Source organism: Amblyomma americanum, chromosome 2 (genome assembly GCF_052857255.1).
Source record: "Amblyomma americanum isolate KBUSLIRL-KWMA chromosome 2, ASM5285725v1, whole genome shotgun sequence".
Classification (NCBI taxonomy): Eukaryota; Metazoa; Arthropoda; class Arachnida; order Ixodida; family Ixodidae; genus Amblyomma; species Amblyomma americanum.
In genome coordinates, this window is record NC_135498.1 from 51,311,323 (window position 1) to 51,333,960 (window position 22,638).

The following is a 22,638-nucleotide window of genomic DNA, read 5'->3' on the forward strand; positions in this document are numbered from 1 at the left end:
TCCCAAAGGAGGATTAGTGTCTGTGCCACCTTTTTCTTAAACAAATCGCGTCGCACTTCGTCTTAGTGAGAGACGAGAAGGGCCCATTTCTGGGCACGGTGATGCAAGTCTATTTATAGTGACTGCGTTGCACGAGTTCATTGTCTCATCCTGATTTTATAAGTGCCTTGTCGTCATTGAGTTCTGGTGTGAAGTTGTTCGCACTTTCCGAATGTTTTAAGTGCGTTTATCTTTGGATTACCTAAGTTCGATGAGGCAGAAGACTGTAGAAAGATCTCTGTGATCTGTTGACCACCGCCTATATATGACCGCCGCCTAAAGGCCGTTTCACATGATGCGATTGTTGCCGCAGCGCAGTGCGATTTCTGCCGCTGTGCGACAGAAATGCGCGTCGTTCTCGTCGCAGGGCCACTGCGACAGACTTTCAACAAGTTGGTCGCATTGTCGCAGCGTCGGTGCGGTCGCAGCGATGGCCACAGTAGTCAGCCAATAGGAGCTCAGCGACATGACAGGAAAATCTCGAAAACGTCTTATTGAGCTTAAGAATACATCACAGCTCAATATTATTACCCATGATTAAGAAATCAACGCCTGCCACGATGTTTGACATTTATTGCAGCCGAAGAATTTTCGGCCACTGAAAGGCCGCACCGACGCTAGGGTGCCGACGGCACCGACAGAAATCGTTGGCATGTGAAACGGGGGCTGCGATTACCGTTGCAACGACAGTGCGACCGGACCGTAATTTTTCGTTCCCGTCGCACCATGTGAAACAGGCTTAAGCCCGCGGGGCACGATGTTTTCAAACGAGTTTTCAAAAGAGCAAGTATTAAACCGAGCATGAAACTATTTTTCTTTGAACTGCAAACAAATATTCAAACAGTCAAGTCATAATAAGCAGAAAAGTCCATTTTTGTACCTTGACCATTTAATTTTTATTATGCAAAACACCAGCGACACTACAACAAGGTTTTACAGATTGTTGGGAGCCGGCCTTTCACTGGGATGTATTAAAGCGTACACTTAAAAGGAGCTGCCAGTTACACTGAGTGGAATCCATTTTCTGCCCGATGAAAATGAAGGGTACATTCCTTACGAGTTGTTTATGGTCTGGGGCCTCCATAGCACAGGGAAAACACGGATTTTTGTTAGGTATGCCGATGTCTGCACTCGCCCACAAGGAAAATTGCGTCGAGAGAGTTGTATATGTAAGTGATGCCTATCATGGACTGGCAGTGGCTCGTAAATTAGTTGGGTTTCTAGATGTTCTCGTCAACCTGAAGAAATTTTAAATGCCCACGTGGGCCACAGGAATACCCGCCGCGGTGGTCCAGTGGTTAAGGCGCTCAGCTATTGATCCGGAGTACCCGACTAATAATAATAATGATAATTGGTTTTTGGGAAAGGAAATGGCGCAGTATCTGTCTCATATACCGTTGGACACCCGAACCGCGCCGTAAGGGAAGGGATAAAGGAGGAAGTGAAAGAAGAAAGGAAGAAAGAAGTGCCGTAGTGGAGGGCTCCGGATTAATTTCGACCACCTGGGGATCTTTAGCGTGCACTGACATCAGACAGCACACGGGCGCCTTAGCGTTTTTCCTCCATAAAAACGCAGCCGCCGCGGTCGGGCTCGGTACCCGACTGCGGCGGCTGCGTTTCGATGGAAGCGAAACGCAAAAAGGCGCCCGTGTGCTGCGCGATGTCTGTATACGTAAAAGATCCCCAGATGCACGAAATTATTCCGGAGCCCTCCACTACAGCACCTCTTTCTTCCTTTCTTCTCTCACCCCCTCCTTTATCCCTTACCTTACGGCGCTGTTCAGGTGTCCGCCGATATAAGAGACAGATATTGCGCCATTTCCTTTCCCCAAAAACTAATTTTCCTTTTTTTTTACCACATGAAGGTTTGCATATTTTAGTACTTTGGATCTGTTTAGTAAATTGCTCAAGCAGGCAATAAAAATTTGAGGTGACACTCCGCCTAAAGAGTGTGACACGATAGCCTATTGTGTTAGTTCCCACATATGCAGAATGTCATTTTTTACTTTTCATTCGTAGATCCCTGGGAGTCCTCATAGCCCTTCCTGGCACAGTGGTTGAGCGATGCGTCACTGCCCTGCGATGGCAGGTGCTGCCATCTACAGGCCTTGTGAGACCCAGGTTGCTCTTCCCAAGCAACCAATCATTAATTTAACTGCGGTCTGCCACGGTGGGCAGTTTGTAATGACGTCATAAGGTCACGTGACCTAGGTGGCCCACCTGCCTCTTAAGTTGCTTCTCGGAGGATCTTTCGTGAATTTTTCACTCACTGTCAACGACGCCGACGGCAATGCCGGATTTTCTGCGACACGAGCTCCTTAACGCTATCGCGTTAAAAATAGCGTAATGAGTAAATTCACATACATACAGAAGGTCGTTCTGTACTTTACATTCATAAATCCCCGGGAGACATACCCTTCAGAAATCATACCCCTCCTGGCGCAGTGGTGCAGCGGTTGAGATGCGGCACTGCCCTGTGAAGGCAGGTGCTGCCATCGGTGGACTTCGTGCGAACCAGGTTGCTCTAGATGTATACTTAAAAGAGTTTAAAAAATTCCAGTACTACCATTAGTCAAATCAGATTTTTAATTGCCTTCCCGCGCGCTTCCACTTAAGACATGGCTTCATAAAAAAGGTATCATTATACCTTTAATGGCAAGCGCAAAGCCCAGGTCTTCAGGAGGGGTCAGCCAACAGAAGGCACGATGGTCCATATCTACGTAGAAGGTCTTCCCAAATAAATAATGGCGGATTTTCGTCAAAATCCAAACAAGTGCGAGGCACTCCCGCTTCATAATCGAATATTCACGTTCGGGGGGAGATAGCAGGCGGCTATAGCGTAGGCAATCACACGGCTGTTTCTCGTGCTGCCGCTGCACAAGGAGGCGACCAATACCATGGCCACTGACGTCTGCGAAGTTACAAAGGCGCAAAAGTGTTAAAATGGGCCAGGACAGGTGGGGCAGTGAGGGCCGCAACAAGTGCTGTAAAGGCCCAAGCTTAGCCGAGGCCCCAAGAGAAAGGCACGTCCTTTTTCAGAAGGGTGGTAAGAGGACGTGTCATGTCGATTAAGTTCTGGATGCACCGATGGAAGTAAGACCGCAGACCGAAGAAACTGCGCTCGTCCACCGCTTGAGGGACGCGGTTTAGGGGACTCGCGGACGGCACGAACTTTGTTAAGGTCGGGCTTGATGCCGGCAGCATCAGCCAAGTGGCTCAGTACCTTAATTTAACGCTGGCCGAAGTTGCATTTTGTGAATTTCGGTTGGAGACCCTGCGCGGCAGAAGGTGGCAAGGATCGTAGAAAGATGGTGTAGGCGGCTTTCGATATTAAAACCAACGCTTAAGGAGGACATTGAAATCAGCTCGCACAGTATTAGATTTTAGCCTGTTGAGAAAAAAAGCCTGTGGCTTAGATCGGCTGAGCCTGATTATGCAAGCGAAAGATTTGTTATGCGTGGTCAGGTTAGACTCAATCTCTTCGTCCGTCGCCGAAGCCGAAGTGGCGGAGGCAGAAGCAGCAGCGGCTGCCTCCAAAGCTCTCCGCTGCCGCCTTTCGGCATGCTTCAACCGGCGTTCAGCCAGTCGACGCATCCCGTTCTTGGTCGGTCTCTGCCACTAGCTTGGCACGTTTAACTTCCCTACCTCTAGATAAGCACTTAGCATGATTGGCGACGTCAGCCGGATGATCAGAAGAAGCCCGTTGCCTTACGAGACCGCCCCGATGGCGTAGAGGGTCCCGGCCGACTCGCTTCGTCCATAGCTAGAAACTGCGAGGCGTCAGTGTGTATGCACGCGAAAGCGCCGCGAGTCACGTGGTTAGTCACGTGGGCACAGCTGGCGAGGCGGCGGCGCACGGCTTCAGCCATTGCGCAGCTCCGCTAAACGTGTTCAAGGTCATTCGCGCAGACAGCGAAATCGGCGCCGCTAGGCTACAGTCGGATACAACCGAAGTCTGCAGTGAAGCTCCGCCCACATTCAAGATCGCCGCACAGAATTCCTCCGCGACAAAAAGTAGTCCGTTGTTACAACTTTTTTTGTTATGTTAGCAAGAAGCTAATCAGGAGAAGAAGAAAAAAACAAGCTCTAGAATTTTGGTACCGTACTTTTTAATATAGTGAAACTTTAAAAAGTTGATTTCATTTACTATTGTGATTGGCCAGCGGAGTAATACTGTACGCCGCGGACCGTGATGCAGTGTTCGCAACTGCTGTTTCTTTTTTTAAGTTTTATCCTAATAGAGTAGAGCTTTCGCTTTAAAATTGTGTTTCGCATTGTGATCTCTTTGTGTTTATCACAAAGTCTTTGCAATAGCCGTGTGTTGGACCGCCATGCCGAATCACCACTCTCATTGAAGTCGCTTGACCGTGAGCAGTGCGCTATGGTGCGTGGAGTATATGCTGTTGTGATCCTTGGGCTGGGACGACCTAACCAACGGCAGATGTGACCGTGACGGACCCACAGGCGGAGACTGGGAGGCGCCGTCGTTCGCGGAAGTCAATTTGCCGGACCCTCCCTTTGTTGTCCTGATTGCCTCGTTCGGCCTTCCTGCGGGCCTGTGGTGCGGGAACACTTTGTGGACGCTTCCTGACCAAACCCGCCTTCCCAGAATTGCTGCGGGGCGCGCTGGCACAGGCTGCTACCGATCAGCGGACTGGGAGAGGAGGACCTAGGTGTCCCGGCTGCGAGGAGGATACCCGGCTCGTCGACAGAAACTCCGAGAAGAGGGGAGTGCACAGTGGTCTGTGTTCTGACTCTCGAGTAAAGTGGCCGCTCCGCCGGTCGGTCTCCGAGCAAGTTTTTACGCTACCATGACAATGTAAATAGTGTACATAAAATTCTCCCTTTTGGTCACCTTAAATCCGTCTCCGGAACGACCGCTTCGTTCCTGTTCTGCCCGACAACACCTGCTGAGCGACGGCATGCTACCCGATCCACGACAATGCTGCGCTGGAAGACCCTCCTAGCTGGCTACCCTTCCCAGATGCATTCATATCCAAGAGTTCTTATGTTTTTGATGCTGGCGAAGTGCGGGAGGATGGCAGGATGGTATTTATACTGGCCGGTGATTTGAGGAGTTTTTCCTTCTTCCGGAATAATTCACTGGCTAGGACACCTGACTCTCATCCATCCAGGTTTGATTCACGACATCAGAACAATTCTTGTGCATCCCGTGCATGATAAACCGCCTCATTTCCGAACTTTCCGGCTTCTCCGCAGCGCGAAGCACCAATTAGATGAAGAGCGATTCACGCTAATCAGCACCCCCGGTGAGGTCTAGTGCCTAGGATACCAGGTCATTAGCCAGGAGCTCTGGGTTAGATTCCCGGTGTAGCAAAAATTGTTGTGCATGGAGTGCATGAATACGTTTTCATTTCCGAATTTTTTGCTTCTCTGCAGCACGGAGCACCAATTAGGTGAAGAGCGATTGACGCAGTTCAGCACCTCCGGCATGGTCTAGTGGCTAGGATACCTGGCTCTCACCCAGGAGGCCCGGGTCCGATTCCCGGTGTCAGAACAACACTTTTTGCATCCCGTGCGTGATTACCTTTCCAGTTCCGAACCTATGGCTTCTCTGCAGCGCATATCACCAATGAGGTGAAGAGCGATGGACGCAGCTCAGCATGTCCGGCATGGTCTTTAGAAAAATAATACAAGTGCGATTATGTCATTCACTGCCTGAGTATATAGTGTCCACTGTATCAAGCACAACGGCGTTAAGTCCATTTTTGCACGAAGTTGTCGCATCCTTTCGTATTCTCCAAGCGAGGTTTTCGCGAGAGTATTTGGCCAGTGTCTCGCGGAAGGTGCTATATAAGGACCTACGTGATGTGTTCTTGCCTGTACCAGTGTATCGTGCGGTGTATAAATTGGCTTCTGAACGTGATGTCCTTAAAAGGGTTAAAAAATGCCAATCAGAGCTTCGGCCAAGTCTTTCTTCTTTCAGTTGCATACTGACACTCTAATAGTGAAGCCATGGCTGCAAAGCAAAGGTCTCTTTGCGTCTTGGAGCGTTAACTGTATTATCCGTAAAAAGCCAGAAACTATTGAACATATCTTTCTCGACTGCCACAACGCAGTTTTCCTGTGGGATATTCTACAGCGAGTTTTAAAAAAAGATTTGCCCATAACGCCTTTTGGGATACGTTTTCTGCCATGTGCTGCACCTGAAGGAGTTCCGTGTGACATGATGATGCTGCTGTGCATGCACAGCGTGTGGAAAACAAGAATGGATGTAAGACACGAGCATGTTGTTATACGTCCCGCTCGAAAGTATTTCGCTGAGAGTGTGATGTACATCAGGGATGTTTTCAAGGCACAGAATGAACCTCTCGATTGGTTACCGGTCCTGGACGAGCTGTCCTCAATGAGGCGCATTTTTAACTGCATTGCACTAGACAAAACTAAACTAGTGCTTTTATCTCTTTGTATATAGAAGTGTTGCCTTTTTGTGATTGTGTGTATTTGCCTAGTCGGTAATAAAGAAAAAAAAAGTCCGGCATGGTCTAGTGGCTAGGATACCTGGCTCTCACCCAGGAAGGAGGCCCGGGTTCGATTCCCGGTGTCGGAACAACCTTTTTGCATCCCCTACCGAAAGTTCCTCGGGACGTATTTTTGGTTACTTTAGAGAGGTTGTCGCGAGTGTTCGATTCCTGTCTGTTCGATTTTCGTATGAATATTTATTTTGTGTTAGCAGGAAGAAGTTGTCTAAGGATTTGTGCGATGTAGTTCTTCGACAACCTATGTACAGGGCCGTATACAGTGGAGGCCTGGTACGCGACGTACTTAAACGTGTGAAGGCGATGCAGGTGCCGCCAAGTGCAAAAACATCCTTCTTTAAGTTACACACCGGAACACTACCAGTAAAGAAATTTTTGGAGGTGAAGCATTTACTTCTACGTAGGGGATCACATTGTTTAATCTGTAAACAACTGGAAACAATTGACTACGTTTTTTGCATTCTTGGGATCGGATATACTTTCGGGACATCTTGCAAAGGAGTTTAAAAAAGAATTTCCGCTAGACTCTCAAGGTATTCGGTACTTGTCTGTAGATATTGAGGATGGGACACCATTCGACCTTATTATGTTAATGGGCCTCCACTGTATTTAGCGCTCCAGAATGGCAGGACATCATAGCGACCCTGATGCACAGCCAGCACGGATCTATCTTAGGGAGTGTACGCATAAGTATACTGAAACTCAGAAACTTGCCCCTGAAGCTCCGTAGTGACTCAAAAGATTGGAGCCTTTGCTGGAGCTTAGAGAGTTTTAACATGACGAATCCACAACCCACCAGGCAGATAGTGTCGTTAATTATTGCTCATTGTGCCGTGTAAGCTATTTGTGTATTGTGGTTCGTGCTGAAGTCAGGCAATAAAAAAAAATTCGACATGGCCTAGTGATTACAATGCCTGGCTCTCACCCAGGAGGCCGGGTTCGATTCCCGGTGCCGGAACAACTCTTTTTGCATCCCGTGCGTGATTACCTTTCCAGTTCCGAACCTATGGCTCCTCTGCAGCACGAAGCACCAATTAGGCAAAGAGCGATTGACGTACATCAGCATCTCCGGCATGGTCTAGTGGTTAGGATACCTGGCCCTCACCCAGCAGGCCCGGGTTCGATTCCCGGTGTCGGAACAACTTTTTGCATCCCGTGCGTGACTACCTTTCCAGTTCCGAACCTATGGCTCCTCTGCAGCACGAAGCACCAATTAGGTAAAGAACGATTGACGTACCTCAGCATCTCCGGCATGGTCAAGTGATTCCACTTCCGGCCGCCGCAGCGTACGGACGTGTGATGACCGGCTCCGTAGGAGCTGCTACAGCGGCCATGTCTGGCCGCGGAAACATTTTTTGAAACTGACAACGAGTACGAGGTCATCCTACCTAGTCTGCCTACAGGTCGTATAGTTTTTAATACAGTTTTTCTTCACGCTGACGTCCGTGCACGACCGTATCGCGTCGAAGATTTCCGTGACGCGTTGGCTCACCTCAAGTTGCTCCCTGACGTAACCGCCTTGGGGGCGTATCGGATGAGTCACGTCTGGGCAGTGACTTTCGACAGTGATCACGCTGTCAAGAAGATGCTCGCCACTGGTGAAATGCAAGTGAAGGAACGTCGGTGTTTGATAATTGACCCAGCAAACCAAGATGTTCGAATGAAGATTCACTGGCTGCTTCCCGGAGTGCCAGATGAAGAAGTGCGAGCGGCCTTTGTGCCGTACGGAAAAGTAACTGAGGTCAAGGCTGAGCGTTGGCGGGTACAGGGCGTCACCGATAAAGGGTCGACAATGCGCCTGGCGTCTCTTTCGCTGAAAGCGGGAGTCAAGCTGGACGATTTGCCGCATCAGGTGAGCATCGTTGGTGAATTAGCCCTGGTTGTGGTACCGGGCAGGGCCCCCCTCTGCTTGCGCTGCCGTGGCAAGGGTCATGTTCGGCGTGAGTGCAAAATTCCGCGGTGTGGTGTGTGCCGTCGGTTCGGGCATGATGAGAGTGAGTGTGCGCGAACGTATGCCAGCGTGACCGGGCGTTCTTCTAACGAAGCAGCGTGCGAGCTGATGATGGATGAGCTTGACGCCGAAGAAGCAGCGACGGGAAAGGGAGGCAACGTTTTGGAGACACTGGTGCCCCATTCAACCAGTGTCGCAGAGGGGAGCGGGAGGCTTGAGCCTGCATCCAGTGTCCCGCAAGACGGTTAGCCTGATGACAAGGCTGCTGTGTTGGAAGACGCCGCCGCCCGTCCTAACGAAGCTTCGGAGAACGCTGAAAGTCAGCAGGAGGAAATGGTGGTCTCCTTGGCTGCAAGCAGCAGTCAGGCTGGAAAGCGACCACGAGAAAAGAATTCCGATGCACCGCATACTCCTGAAGAAGGCGCTGAATAACCCCCGGCGAAAGCTCCTGGAGTGAGGCGTCCGTCTTTCAAGCCGCGGCCTAACGTTCCGCCCGACCCGCGGAAGGCGGCCAAGCCGCCTCCGTAGTTAGGTCGACCGCGTGCACCTGGGTGCCTTCGCGTGCAGCGGCAGCATCGACGGACAACAGGCAGCGTCGCCTTTCAAGTTTCCTAGTCAGCGCAACCATGGATTATTGTGAATTCAGCGACGTTGCTGCACGTAGCCTCCTTGTTCACAACGTCAACAATAGGCGGTACAATTTGCTTTAAAAAGAAAAGATGGAGGGGAAAAAAGATGCAGCATTACGTATAGCACGTAAGAGGGCTAGCCACAAAGCGGCGGCAGTATCAATTAAATCGCCTTCTACTAGAAAATGACATCGACATTGCGGCTATACAAGAGACAAAAGTAGAATCTGAAGAGCAAACTGACCGCATGTTGTTACCTTTTCGATCCCGCTATGACATCTGTGTGAGTCATGCCGTCGGCACTTCTGGGGGTGTATTGCTTTTGATGCGAAACTCAATTGGTATTGTTGTAGAGTGTGTAAAAGTAGACGCAAGCGGCCGTCGTTTGCGATTTTTTCTTTGCTCAGATGAAATGGCGAGTGATCTGTACAGGTGCCCCAAAAGTAATACGGAGCCCGCGAGCGGTGGCCGAACTGGAAAAAACTGCATGCTAGCGCGCTCTAACAGCAGATGCGCGGCAAAGAGCGAGGGTACGTCGGCACATCCAGCTGACCCATCTCGATAACTTGATGCTCGCGTTATCGCCGCCACAAGCTGGTAACATCAGTGCCCGCCAGGGGCGCTTTCTATACCTCATGCAAGGGTTTGTTGTTCGTCCGGGCCGTGCAGAAAGTTGGCGTTCGGCAGCTTGCGCTTTTTGCTTTTCCCTGCCCCTGGCGGGGAGGGATGATAGCAGCGCAGCTTCGCTCGTGACGGCGATAACGCGAGCATCAAGTTATCAAGATGGATCAGCCGGATGTGCCGACGTACCCTCGCTCATTGCCGCGCATCTGCTGATAGAGCGCGCTAGCATGCAGTTTTTTCCAGTTCGGCCACCGCTGGCGCGCTCCGTATTACTTTTGGGGCACCTGTACATATGCCCCGAACAAGCAACAAGAGCGCAGAGTTTTCTTTGAGGAACTTGTGCCCCATGTCAGTGCAGAGCGAAATTTTGTTTTACTCAGTGACTTTAATTGTGTTTGTATGCCTGAAGATAGGGCAAGGAGACACCCTTTGCGCGACCGCAGCGCTCTTTACTTGAACACGTTGATCACAGAGCAAAAGTTCGAAGATGTAGGTTTGCTGCTATCGAATTCTTTTCTGCCGCAGTACACTCATTTCCAGCGCGATTCTCACGCTAGACTTGATAGAGCTTACATATCCGTCGCCCTCGTGCCAATGTGTGCCCATTACATGGTGAAACATGTATCATTCAGTGACCATTGCCTCGTTACGTTCACATTAGGTACCAGACAAAGGAATTCGCGTTTAACTGGCATCTTTGGAAGATGAATAACAAACTTCTCGAAGACGAGACCTTCGTTAGTAAGACACAAGATAGTATACGAGAAGTACGGACAAGTGGGGCTAATAGTTTTGTTTGCGCGTGGGAGTGTTTCAAAGAAAACGTTAAGATGAGCGCAATCGAACACAGTACAGCGAAACAACACAAAATAAAACAGGCTAAGAAGCAATTACAATGGCAGCTGGATTTGTTACTCAGTCAAGAATGTGCGCAGCCGGGACTGCGCAGTACAGAAATCAGAGATGCTCGTAGGCAGCTGGAAGTGCTAGACAATGATAAGTACAAGGGAGCAGTTATACGGGCACGGGCAGAAACGCTTTGGGTTAGTGAAATGCCAACGAAGCGGGCACTTGCGGATGAAAAGAGCTACGCAGCGAAAAATGATATCCAAGAGATAAGGCTCGAAAATGCAGTCACCCGAGACAAGGAAATGATTAAAAGTGCCTTTGTCGAACACTAAAGCGAATTATTTGGGTGCAGAAACAAACTAGCAGAGGGTTTTGAAAGCACGTTTTTGTCGCTCATGCCAGAACTCAACGAAGAAAGGAAATCATTTCTAGAAGTTCCAGTTACAATCCAAGAAATTGAAAAAGCCGTAGATGATCTTAGTCCGGGCAAGACGCCTGGTCCAGACGGTTTGAGCGCAGCTTTCTATAAGCGGTTTCGAGAAGAAGTGGCAGAGGCATTACACGCTGTATTAATGGAGGCGTACGAAAAGAAAGAGCTGCCGCCGTCTTTCCGGCGAGCGCATATAGTACTAATTCCTAAGAGTAATGATCGCGACAAAGCAGCAATTGGTTTCGTCTTTCAGACCTATAACGTTAACGAAGGTGGATTATAAAATCTATATGAAGGTGCTAGCAAGGAGATTGCAAACTGTCATCAAAGATGTTGTGGGACCACACCAGACTTGTGGCATCAAAGGAAGGTCAATAACCACTAACATTCACATTATGAGGAGCATTTTAGAGTGTTGTGACGTTTTCTCAATGCGCGCAGCTGTGTTACAGGTTGATCTTGAAAAAGCTTTCGATCGCGTCCATCACGACACTTTTCAGCATATTGGAATATGTGAACTTGGGCTCAGTGATTTCGGATGGTGTGAGAATGGCATACAAGGGGGTGTTTCGCCAATATTGTAGTCAACAAAGAACTCACCGATAGTATCGAAATCCATTCCTCTGTCAGGCAAGGGTGCCCCTTATCCCCATTGCTATTTGCCATCTATCTGGAGACGTTTTGCTTGAAAGTACTGTACAATGAAAGGGTTAGAGGTTTCCAGTTAATGTCAACAGAAGTGAAGGGGCTTTCGTATGCTGATGATATTGCTATTGTTTGCAAGGACAAAGAAAGTGTCAAGGAGGCCCTGAACGATGCCACAGCGTACTGCAGATGTACCGGCAGTGTTATAAACTGGAACAAATGCCTGGGTTTCTGACAGGGGGAGTGGGAAGACTCTCCTTCCTTATTTCAAAATGTTCAGTGGTCAGACGTGCCTACAAAGTATCTAGGCGTACCAATTCAGCACTACAAGGACACGACACAGTATTGGCGAGAAGAAACTGAGCATGTGCGTTCTAAAACAACTAAATGGGGTGGCAGGGATTTTTCCATTTTTGCTCGCGCAACAGTGTGTAACCTTTTCCTTGTCGCGAAAGTATGGTACGTGCTGCAGGCGATGTTCATGACAAGAATGTGTGTTCAGAAGCTGCACAGAGTGTTATCTGTGTATGTGTGGGGATCAACATGGGAGCGCACGAGCCGGACAAACTTGTTTCGCTCAGTGCAGAATGGTGGTTTGGGTCTTGTACATTGGTTTTTAAGGCAAGTTGTCTCGAGATTCATTTTCCTGCGAGACCAAAAGGATCCCTTTTTGAGGACAGTGATGCATGTGCGGCTGCAAAACTTTTTACCCGAATTTCTGGTTTGTACGCAAGGTTTTCATCGTCGAGGTGTGCAGGGGTATTTGCGTGAAGTGGTTGGAGCCTTTCAAATATTGAAAGTGCGATTCTCGATGCAGTACCTTAGTGGCGTAAAACGTAGGCGGCTCTATGCGGACCTCTCAGATTTGATGTTACCAGTGCCAATTTATCGCTTACTGAATGGTGATGGTCAGGGTGGTGATGTTCTTAAAAGTGTGAAGAAGATGGCCGTGCGGCCATCAGTGAAAACTTTCTTTTTCCACTTACATAGTGGCACACTGCCCGTGAAGCCATGGTTGGAAGAGAAGGGGATGTATGTCCCATGGGGCACAAACTGTTCAATATGCCGCAAGCCAGAAACTGTAGACCATATATTCTTGGACTGTTGGGATGGAGTCTTTCTTTGGGACATCCTGCAAAGGACGCTAAAGTAAGACCTTCCAATAACGCCGTATGGCATCCGTTTTCTGCCAGTTAATAACGAAGACGGTGCACCGTATGATTTGTTCATGCTGTTGGTACTGCATGGTGTATGGAAGACACGAATGGGTGTCCATCATGCAGATCAAAATGTGCGACCCGCTAGAGAGTACTTTGTTGAGAGTATTGCTTACCTAAGAGATGTGTATTAAGAAAACGTTGATCAACCAGAATGGTACACTCTGTTGAATGACCTTGTTGCCCTGAAACGGTTTTAACCTACGAGTGCTGTCTTTGTTCAGATAGCACCTTTTAATGTGTTGTATTTGTTTTTCCTGCCTAGTCGGCAATAAAGAAAAAAAAATCCGGCATGGTCTAGTGGTTAGGATACCTGGCTCTCACCCAGGAGGCCCGGGTTCGATTCCCGGTGTCGGAACAATTTTTTGCATCCCGTGCGTGATTACCTTTCCAGTTCCGAACCTATGGCTCCTCTGCAGCACGAAGCACAAATTAGGTAAAGAACGATTGACGTATTTCAGCATCTCTGGCATGGTCTAGTGGTTAGGATACCTGGCTCTCACCCACGAGGCCCGGGTTCGATTCCCGGTGTCGGAACAATTTTTTGCACCTCGTGCGCGATTGTCTTTTCAGTTCCGAACCTATGGCTCCTCTGCAGCGCAAAGCACCAATTAGGTGAAGAGCGATTGACGCAGCTCAGTGTCTCAGGCATGGTCCAGTGTTTTCTATTTTTTTTAAATTTCATACAGGAACATTTGCAGTTAAATCTTTTCTAGAGGAAAGAGATTTTTTTTATGCCGTGGATATTCATACTGTCTTATTTGCAAGCAGCCAGAAACAATAGATCATGTTTTTCTTCATTGTTGGGAGGGCGTTCACTTTTGGGACGTCTTGCAAAGAGCAATCAGAAATGATGTACCGCTGAATTCACACAGCATCAGGTGCCTGCCCACAGATAAGGAGGATAGTGCCTCCTTTTACCAAATTATGCTGATGGGCCTCCATAGTATATGGCGCTCTCTCATGGCCAGGTATCGCTGTGACCCCGACGCACGCCCTGCGCGGATTATCTTCAGGGAGCGCGTACGTAGCTCTCTGGAGCAGGCCTCATCCAGCCTACCTTGAAAGAAGGCCTTAATACTATTGACTGCTTTTTAAAAGAGAGAGGAATGATGCTCTCTCACGCAAAAACACCTGTTCTGCCTTTTACTCGTAAGAGTCTAAAGGATTTCTTTCTATGTCTCAATGGTCAATCTTTAGCGTCTGTTAAGCAGCACCGTTTTCTGGGTGTAGTTATTGACAGACAACTCTTTTGGGCTCATCATATAAAATCTATCGAAGACCAGGCGAACTCTGTTGTGAACGTGCTACGCAGGCTTGCAGGTACGTCTTGGGGCTGTTCTTCGTCATCTCTGCTCACAGTTCACAATGCACTCATTTATAAAAAAAATTGCGTACTCCTCACCGATTCTTCACGGTTTGTCGCGAACCTCAGAAGAGCGCCTGCAAATACTGTTAGCTAGGGGTCTCCGTGTGTGTTTGGGAATTCTTCAAGCGACTTCCAGCGCTCTGGTAATTGCTGAGGCATTGCAGCCTCCGTTTGAAGAGTTGCGAACAACAGAGACCTGCAGGTACATTTTTCCGCCTGATAACCCAGCATGAAAGGCACCCATTTGCTTTCGCGCTTCATGAACGGGATGGAAGTCATATACATCAAGTGTTTCAACACCATCGCCATCTTCTTCCAAGTAATGAATTTTGGAAAGGAGACACAGAAAATCCACCCGGCTTCTAGTTACGCCTACAATACAGTTGTCTGTCGAAGGGTTAATTAGGAAACGTGACATGGTGATATTCGCTGCCCAGCAGTTAGCACTTTGCCAGATACACATGCGGTATCCCGGTTACATTACTGTGTATACTGACGGTTCCAGTCTTCAAAATTCATCAGCGTCCGCATTTGTGATTCCGCACCTGAATGAGCGACGGTCATGTCAACTGGCTCACGCGACAGAATCAACGACTGCTGAGTTTTACGCTATTTATTTGTCCCTCCAGCTCATCTCCTCGGTGCGAGACCCGCGTAAGTGGGTAATCTTTAGCGATTCCCAATCCGCACTGAAATAACTTGACAGCGCTAGTTCCGTACCATGGAAAGCTAGACTGGTATACGAAGTTCTCAAATATTTTTCCAAGGCTACCAAAAAGCAGCATATTATAGTTTTCCAGTTTACAGACGGACATTGCTTTATTCCTGGAAACACTGAGGCGGATGCAACGGCTAGGCAAGCACACTCCAATGCCCTCACTTCTGGCCTTCCGTTATCGAGAGGCGCATTGCGTCGTTTTTTGAAGACCACGCGCAATGAAATGAACGAAAAGATGTGGTTTGAGCCAAACCATACAGGCTCTGATCTACACTTCATCGACCCGTTGCTGCGGTTTAATATTCCATTATCTATCACCAGAAGTTTAGAAACGCTCCTTCACCGCTTGCGTTTAGGAACGGCTTACACGAAGCACTGGCCACGCAGACAGGCCACGATGTGTGCGTGTGGTCAAGAAAACGAGAAGTGGCTCACCTATTAGTGGATTGCCGAGTGCGCGACAACTTTAGGTCGTGATTGAAGAGAGACTTTAGCGCTCGTGACAAAAGACCCTTAAGTCTGAAAAAGCTCTTCGGCCTGTGGCCGACATGTGAACTGCAAAAGCGAGCACTTTTGGCATTGATAACATTTCTTGAGGACAGCGGTATCCTTGGGAAGTATAGAGCTCTTACCTCTCCGTGTGCGAGTTTCGAGATCTTCGTTATTTGCTTTTGCTGTGTTTGCTGCAAGCAAACTTATGTTTTTTATGTTTTTGGTGAGTGAGTGCTTTAATAGCGTTGTCATCTATTTTTTCTGTGTGTACTGCAAATCAGCTTATTTCTTGTTCTTCTGTCCTTGTTTATTCATATATCTCTTATGCGTATTGCATTGTGCACTGTTCTCTTAACATTCAAGGTGTTTTTGTTCTCTCATTATTGTTACTTTTACTGACGCTTCTACTTTGTTTTATATGTTGTGTACTGTTTGTGTTTGTTTTATGTTATGTTGAACTGTACATCGTCGGACCAAGTAGTTGGTTGCTATGAATTGGTGCAAAGGAGTAGCCGGAGCCGCTATGCAGCACCAACCTCTCCTTTACTGTTCATGTAAATAAATTAAAAAAAAACCCTTGACAGAGCTCAAGGAATTTTAGCGTGACACAGCCTGGCCTCACGGGGTTGTAGGCTACTTGTGTGGATGTGTCTCAACCCACCAGGCGGATAGTGTTAAGTATTGTTCATTGTGCCCTGTGAGTGTATTTGTGTATTGTGGTTCTTGCCGAAGTCAGGCAATAAAGAAAAAAAAGTGTGGATGTGTCTGTACATCTCCTCGTATTTCGAAAGCCCGGCAATAAAGAACAAAAAAGGAGGCCCGGGTTCGATTCACGGTGTCGGAACCACTTATTTATTTATTTATTTATTTATTTATTTATTTATTTATTTATTCGACACTGCCACCCGACTTTTGGTGGCCAAGGCAGGAGTGGGGATACAATTGCACAGTGCTTTGTCAATAGCAAACATCCCGTGCGTGATTACTTTTTTTCAGTTCCGAACCTATGGCTTCTCTGCAGCACGAAGCACCAGTTAGGTGAAGAGCGATTGACACAGCTCAGTATCTCCGGCATGGTCTAGTGGTTAGGATACCTGGCTCTCACCCAGGAGGCCCGGGTTCGATTCCCGGTGTCGGAAGAAAGTTTTTGCGTCCCGTGCGCGATTTGTTTCTTTTTTTTTCTGCATGATATGTCTACCCTTCTTTCGCGTATTTTTCTTTGCACTGCCACTTCTACTCATCACTTGTGGCCTCTTCTGCACTAGTTCGAGAAGCGCAGTCACTACTCCACTAACCTTGAATAGCAGAATGATCACTGAGAATTAACTACCGGAGCGTCATACAGATACGAGAATATGAAGCGACGAACAGGCAAGCACCGGTACCAAAGTGCATGGAAGGCCACCTGGCTCTGTATATTCGGTGTTAGGCGACCCAAGGGGCCTGCCCCCTTGCTGCATCATGCTTACAATCTGTTCCTATGCGCTTGCTATTGTCGCAAAACTATTCGTTCACGCTTAGATTGTCTCGCTTAGACTCGCGAACGGCCCTCAAAGCGTGGTCGGTCTTTCCTGGCTCTCTAAGTATAGAATACACCGGCACATGCTTTTCAGGTTTTAAACGTCTTACAGTCAGCAGTTGTAAATTTAAGCGGAAGAATAGAGCGCAGCCGAGGAAACGCAGGCGCGCGTTATCGTGCAGGTGAGTCTGCTGCGGCTTTGCCCCTTGCTTCAACGCAAACCTGAGAATGGGAACATCCTTAGCGACGTAGCCACGCACCACCCAAACATTTGAGGTTATAGAAGAAAAAAAAAAAGACTAAACGTTAAGAACTTGTGCAAACGGTGCAGCTCACTGATCCGTTAATCTGATACGTCATCAAGAGCGCGGTTGTTTACTCAGTGAAGGCTGTAGCGTTGAGTCGGCCGTCTTAAAGCAGAACCGCTAATCTGATCCGCCATGAGGATGATTGTTTACTTTGGACAACCATGAATATGGGGATATTTGCAAAGGCACAAAATGATAACAACCTTTCTACCGTGACCGCCGTTAAATAACAGGAAGACGACAGCGAAGTGAAATGTGCGGCGTTAAGAGCATAGAGCAGCAGCAGCAGCAACGCTGAGGGGTGCTTGGGAAAAGGGTGCCCTAGAACCGGCATTTTTTTTCTTTTTCGTTTTTACTTCGTGGGCAACTTCATTTCGAATCAAATGACCGCACTAAGATTTCACCACGTGCTCTTCTCCTGAGATCCAGTCTCCAATTAAAGCAAAAAGAATGTCACCCTGAAAGCGTATTTTAATTCGGTGATTATACTACCAGCGTTTTCGCTGCCAGTGCTCTCTCGCACTACCTGTTTGTGTGAATCAAGACAATGAAGCTGACGTTGGGGAAACGTAAACAAACAAATAAATAAGTAAATAAATAAATAAATATTGCACGACTGGAAATCGATTCCGCGGCGGCGCGAACAGATCACATTCTTTGGCCACTGTACAAGAGCACTGCGCTATCTCCGTAGCCGAACACGCCTCGTGTTAAACTGCAACACACTCTCGCCCTGTGCATTACGCATCATCTTATTCCTTAACTAATACCGGTATCAAACAAATACTCGAGCTTTGAGCTCTATGTTGTGGCAGTGACGGACAGGTGTGCGCTGCATAAGTTGGCGTGGATAACACTGTGGCACTAGAGCAATACGTGTCGGCAACGTCGCTGCAGAAACGCGCCGCAGGGGCAGAGGCCACAGGCGTACAGTATGGTCCACTGTTAAAGGGAACATGCGATCGCGTGTCGTTGGCTTTCCGCGAGGCGCTGTTGCAGAAAGCCAGAAAGAATGCCGCGCTGATTATGGACCGGAGTTTTTTTCGGCATTCTGTCCTCTTGCATGGAAGTCATTTTTTACACCTACAACGCATAGATGACCTCTTCTCGCTGCTGAATTGGCTCTTTTTTCATTCTGTGGTCGCGTTTCGTGCGAAATAAGCAACATTTTCTCCGGACTAGATTATCCACGTGTGAGTGCCTTGGTTCATACGCCACTCAACGTGTACTGTACACGAAACGCGACCACAGAATGGACAATGCCAATTCAGCAGCGAGAAGAGGTAATCGATGCGTTGTGGATGTGAAAAATGACATCCAAGCAAGGGGACGGAATGCCGAAAAAAACTCCGCTCCATAATCAGCCATAATTCTTTCCGGCTTTCCGCAGCAGCACCTAGCGGAAAGCCAACGACACGCGATCGCATGTTCCCTTTAACAGTGGACCATACTGTATATTGGGTCAATAGTCATTCATAATGAAAAAGTTGAAGACGCGCATAACTGCCTCCCTGGGTAAGTGGACACCTCAATCGCGCTTTCAAGTATGATGGTGGTGTCCCCCTGCAAAAAAAAAAAAAATTGCTCTCTATAATTTTGCGGCGTATCTTTGTAGTGTTTGTTCATTCTTTAAAGCTGCCTGCACGTCGATTTATCGTTTTGCTCGCGATGCAAGACGCAACCTGATTTATCTCGATTGATCGCATTAAGGCGGAGCCGATTCTACGTTGTTCCAAAATGTTATAGTTACTTTGCATGCTTTATCTCGAAAGTTCGCTATCAGCTTTAAATTGAGCCCGGCCGAGAGCGGCGGGCATTCTGTTCGACGACCGCCGAGCACGCTTGTTGCTATTGCTAGTGATTCGCTTGTTGCTAGTGATTCAGTACATTGTGGGCGCAAGTCAGCCCAAATAAAGAGTTTTGTTTAGACACCACTTTCGCTCTTTTTCTGCTCTCCGGATTGCAGTCACCCCTTCGTGACAATATTTCGTGCTTTACAATGCTAAGCCACTACCCAATTTTTTTTTTTGGGTTTGGCATCCCTGATAGCAGTTTCTCCCATGTGATGATGCCGTTTATCGCATCTCGCCATGCTCATTATATTCCAGTACAGCAAGAGAAAACGTGGTGGAGGGGGCGAGGGTTGTATGTCATATATGTCGGCAACATCACTGCTGCCAAGCGGCGGCTATACCGCTACATTCGCCCTGGCAGCTATGATTTCTTTGATTCTTATCAATTCTTTTCCTTGGCACTTTCCCTCAGCGGCGACAGGCACTGCCAGCTCGATTATTGCGCTCGCAAAACTATGACGGCGTGGGAATTTTATCAGTGCAATTTATAGATCTTTTCTGAAGGGAGAGGGACTGCTGTAACGAAAAATTTAATAGCGCTCAAAACTGACAGCTTATTCGCTTATCGATAGCTAATGGGCGATTAGTCTACTAACAAATGCGTCAAATAGAATGCGTGATATACACTACTGATTCCTTGCTGCTGGGAAGTAGCATTTGCAGGGCCAGCACCACGACAGCTGTGTCCAATTGAAGAACACGTACAGCCTGCATAGAGGACTCACTTCTCTTCATACAAATCGACGCCGTCGTCGCAGCATCTAGCTTTCAGAGGCAACGTTTGAGAGGAAGCACAGCCCCATAGATCTGCGAGCAACCTGGGCACGAGCACATTGCGCGCCTACCATGGATTGCTTTCTGATTTCAATTTTTACTGCGCTGCCCCCACCGCTCGAATGCTTTGCACAAGGGTGACGCAGACCGTACACCAAAAACCTATGGTAACCCAGCGACATCATAGACAAACAATGCATAAATCTCTACACTTAAAATATTTAAATATACTACACAGCTTCTCAGTTGTCTTTTATAGTCCCTATGGACAGTGCAGTCATATGTACTGGTGGTGGTTTGTTGATCAGCGAAGTTATCTAAACTAGTAAGAGTACATATTTGTAACCCCTGTGTAAAACTGAGCAGGTTAGCGTGTGACGTTCAGTTAATTGAAGACGACAATAATTGCTGACGCCAAGCAAGTTAGCGGTGTTCTCCTTTCAAGTTGTACATGTTGCTCCTTGTTAGACTGATTCAAACCAATATATTAATTAATAGAGGAAACGTAAGAATACAGAACGCATTAGTCCAATGCATACTTATTAGAATTTGGGAGGCTGTACGGATGTGGTCAGTTCAGTGGTTCTGTACGGTACATCCCGGGCTGAACGCACATGCACATTAAAAAAAATGTGTTATGTTGGGTTTAATGGCACATATATAGGCAGCTAAGGCCATCATGCGTCAAACACAAGGTATAGAAAAGGTTTCTGCAGAATTTTATAAAAATGTGAAAGGGGATCGGTGGTGTAGAAGGCCGAAAACGTTAGTTTTATTACCTAGCGATGCCAAAGGAAAGGCATTTAAAAAATAACCACTCGTTAAAGCTTTAAAGAAAGTCGGGTAACCTCTGCAATAATCCTTGGCTGGGCAAGGATATCGAGGCTCCCAACCAATCGAATAAAGACCTCAGCCTTCTCCTCAGGAATGAGAGAGCGGCTGGGGTGTAGTTAAAAAAGTCTGCTTGTTGTAATAAATTGACTTTGTTTTATTAAATCTACAATTCGTTTAAAACGCCAGCTCTCTTTGAAAACGTATAAACCTATGCATTGTCAATAAGTGCATGTTCACCAAAGAGCAAATTTGGATGGAATGGTACGCGTTCACTACAAAAAAAAAAAAAGACTGTAAAATGTTTTTCCTCAGTGTTTAGAGTTTTCTGCAAGAAAATAAAACATGGTTTAATATTAGCTCATGTTCGCATAATTCACATTGGAGCTTGTCTTGTTTTGTCAGTAGGAAATTGTGTGTGAGGTGTGTGTGTCCTATACGAATGCGGCATATAATCACTTCTTTGAAACATTCCTGGTGGGTGCAGGATTTCCATTCACCTAAAAGTGGCTTTATTAAGTGCTGTTTGTTATTTGCTTCATTGTTCCACGCGGACTGCCATTTTCCTCTTACGTCACGATGAACTAAGTTCATGCAATCTTCAAACGGCATATTTACTTTTTTTACTTGCTTGCCACGAGCTTAAGCAGCGCAGAAGACTGCTCTCTCGTTGCCTTTAATTCTGACATGGCTTGGTACCCAGCGGACTTCTATGCTTTGTTTTTGATCTGTGCCTAAATTTATGGTGATCCATAACAGCGCAACAGACGGGACAGAGAAGAAGGGACACAACACAGAGAGCTGGCACTCAACTAAAACGTTTATTGGCCGCCATCCAGTATAAATACTGCCCTGGTGGCCACGAAGGATACAAGCACGCTTGACTTGCGTGACATTCAAAATCGTCAGTACATCAGGCACGTGTCAACAGGTAAGAGTCAACACGATACCTACGGAAAATTCACCAAGCTTTGTTTTCAGTCTTTTTAGCTTCTCTTCATTTTTGTGTATACCGTACTTTGTGACTCTGTTTTACAACTCCAGAGGACTAATGGATGGCTAGGCGCGCCGCGGCAATATTACAGTTTGTGAAATGCTCATTTAGTTTGTTAACTCTGATGTTGTCGGCAACTTTTTTTTCTAGGTTAGCTTTTTCTCGGAAAAGTGGCCAGTCGACTAAATGCAGCTTCCAACGTCGTGGCTTTGTTGAAATGACTTCTGGTGAAGATGATCACATGATCACTTCCATGTGGGCTATCTAGGACAACCCGTTTAAAATCTGTAAATATAGCCGGTGAACTAAAATATAAATTTATACACAGCTCATTTTTCCTGAACTAGGAGAACAATAGGTTGGTTTCCAGTGTTTAGCAAAGTTTATTCGAGATTATAAAACCCTCAATAGCTTGACCTATAGTGTCAGTTTTGTCACTACCCCAAAACGTAGACTGCGCGTTAAAATATCCTAATATTAAATATGGCCCTGTCAGCTGCTCTAAAGTATTTTATAATTCTTCAGTCTTTCGGTCGCAGCGAAAGACTTTATATTTCTTTAGTATAATTGTGTGTTGGGGACCTAGGTTCGTTTCTTGTAAGCAGAAAGCAACAGGTGACTGTGCATTAAGGATGTATTTTATGTCACTGAATCATTTAGAAGTCCCCTACAATTCCAGTTGATTATGTATGCCATCTCCAAAGCACTTCTCCGCTTCCTGAGGACTTCTGGCCTGCACGACAGGCTGTGACTTTACCAAACGCTGTGACTTCGCATAGTGACTTAAATTTCCTGCTACTCTCTTTTCTCCTCCATCTATTTATCCCCTCACCCCTTTCCCCCCGTGTGGGGTAGCAAGCCGGTTATTCTTCCGGTTAACCTGCCTGCTTTTCCTC

The 22,638-nt window shown here is 47.2% G+C and overlaps 6 non-coding genes and 1 pseudogene across 6 annotated transcripts; all 7 read left to right on the plus strand.

The window, feature by feature from the left end:
- The first annotated feature begins 5,485 nt into the window (after nucleotides 1-5,485).
- TRNAE-CUC (transfer RNA glutamic acid (anticodon CUC)) lies at nucleotides 5,486-5,557 on the plus strand. Its single transcript has one exon. It is a non-coding gene; the product is annotated as a tRNA-Glu (tRNA).
- Nucleotides 5,558-6,534: 977 nt separating this feature from the next.
- On the plus strand, nucleotides 6,535-6,610 carry TRNAE-CUC (transfer RNA glutamic acid (anticodon CUC)). The gene has a single exon. It is a non-coding gene; the product is annotated as a tRNA-Glu (tRNA).
- A 996-nt stretch (nucleotides 6,611-7,606) lies between these two features.
- TRNAE-CUC (transfer RNA glutamic acid (anticodon CUC)) lies at nucleotides 7,607-7,678 on the plus strand. Its single transcript has one exon. It is a non-coding gene; the product is annotated as a tRNA-Glu (tRNA).
- A 4,071-nt stretch (nucleotides 7,679-11,749) lies between these two features.
- Nucleotides 11,750-13,084, plus strand: LOC144118555 (uncharacterized; annotated as a pseudogene).
- An 86-nt stretch (nucleotides 13,085-13,170) lies between these two features.
- On the plus strand, nucleotides 13,171-13,242 carry TRNAE-CUC (transfer RNA glutamic acid (anticodon CUC)). The gene has a single exon. It is a non-coding gene; the product is annotated as a tRNA-Glu (tRNA).
- A 107-nt stretch (nucleotides 13,243-13,349) lies between these two features.
- On the plus strand, nucleotides 13,350-13,421 carry TRNAE-CUC (transfer RNA glutamic acid (anticodon CUC)). Its single transcript has one exon. It is a non-coding gene; the product is annotated as a tRNA-Glu (tRNA).
- Nucleotides 13,422-16,530: 3,109 nt separating this feature from the next.
- Nucleotides 16,531-16,602, plus strand: TRNAE-CUC (transfer RNA glutamic acid (anticodon CUC)). Its single transcript has one exon. It is a non-coding gene; the product is annotated as a tRNA-Glu (tRNA).
- The last annotated feature ends 6,036 nt before the right edge of the window (nucleotides 16,603-22,638 follow it).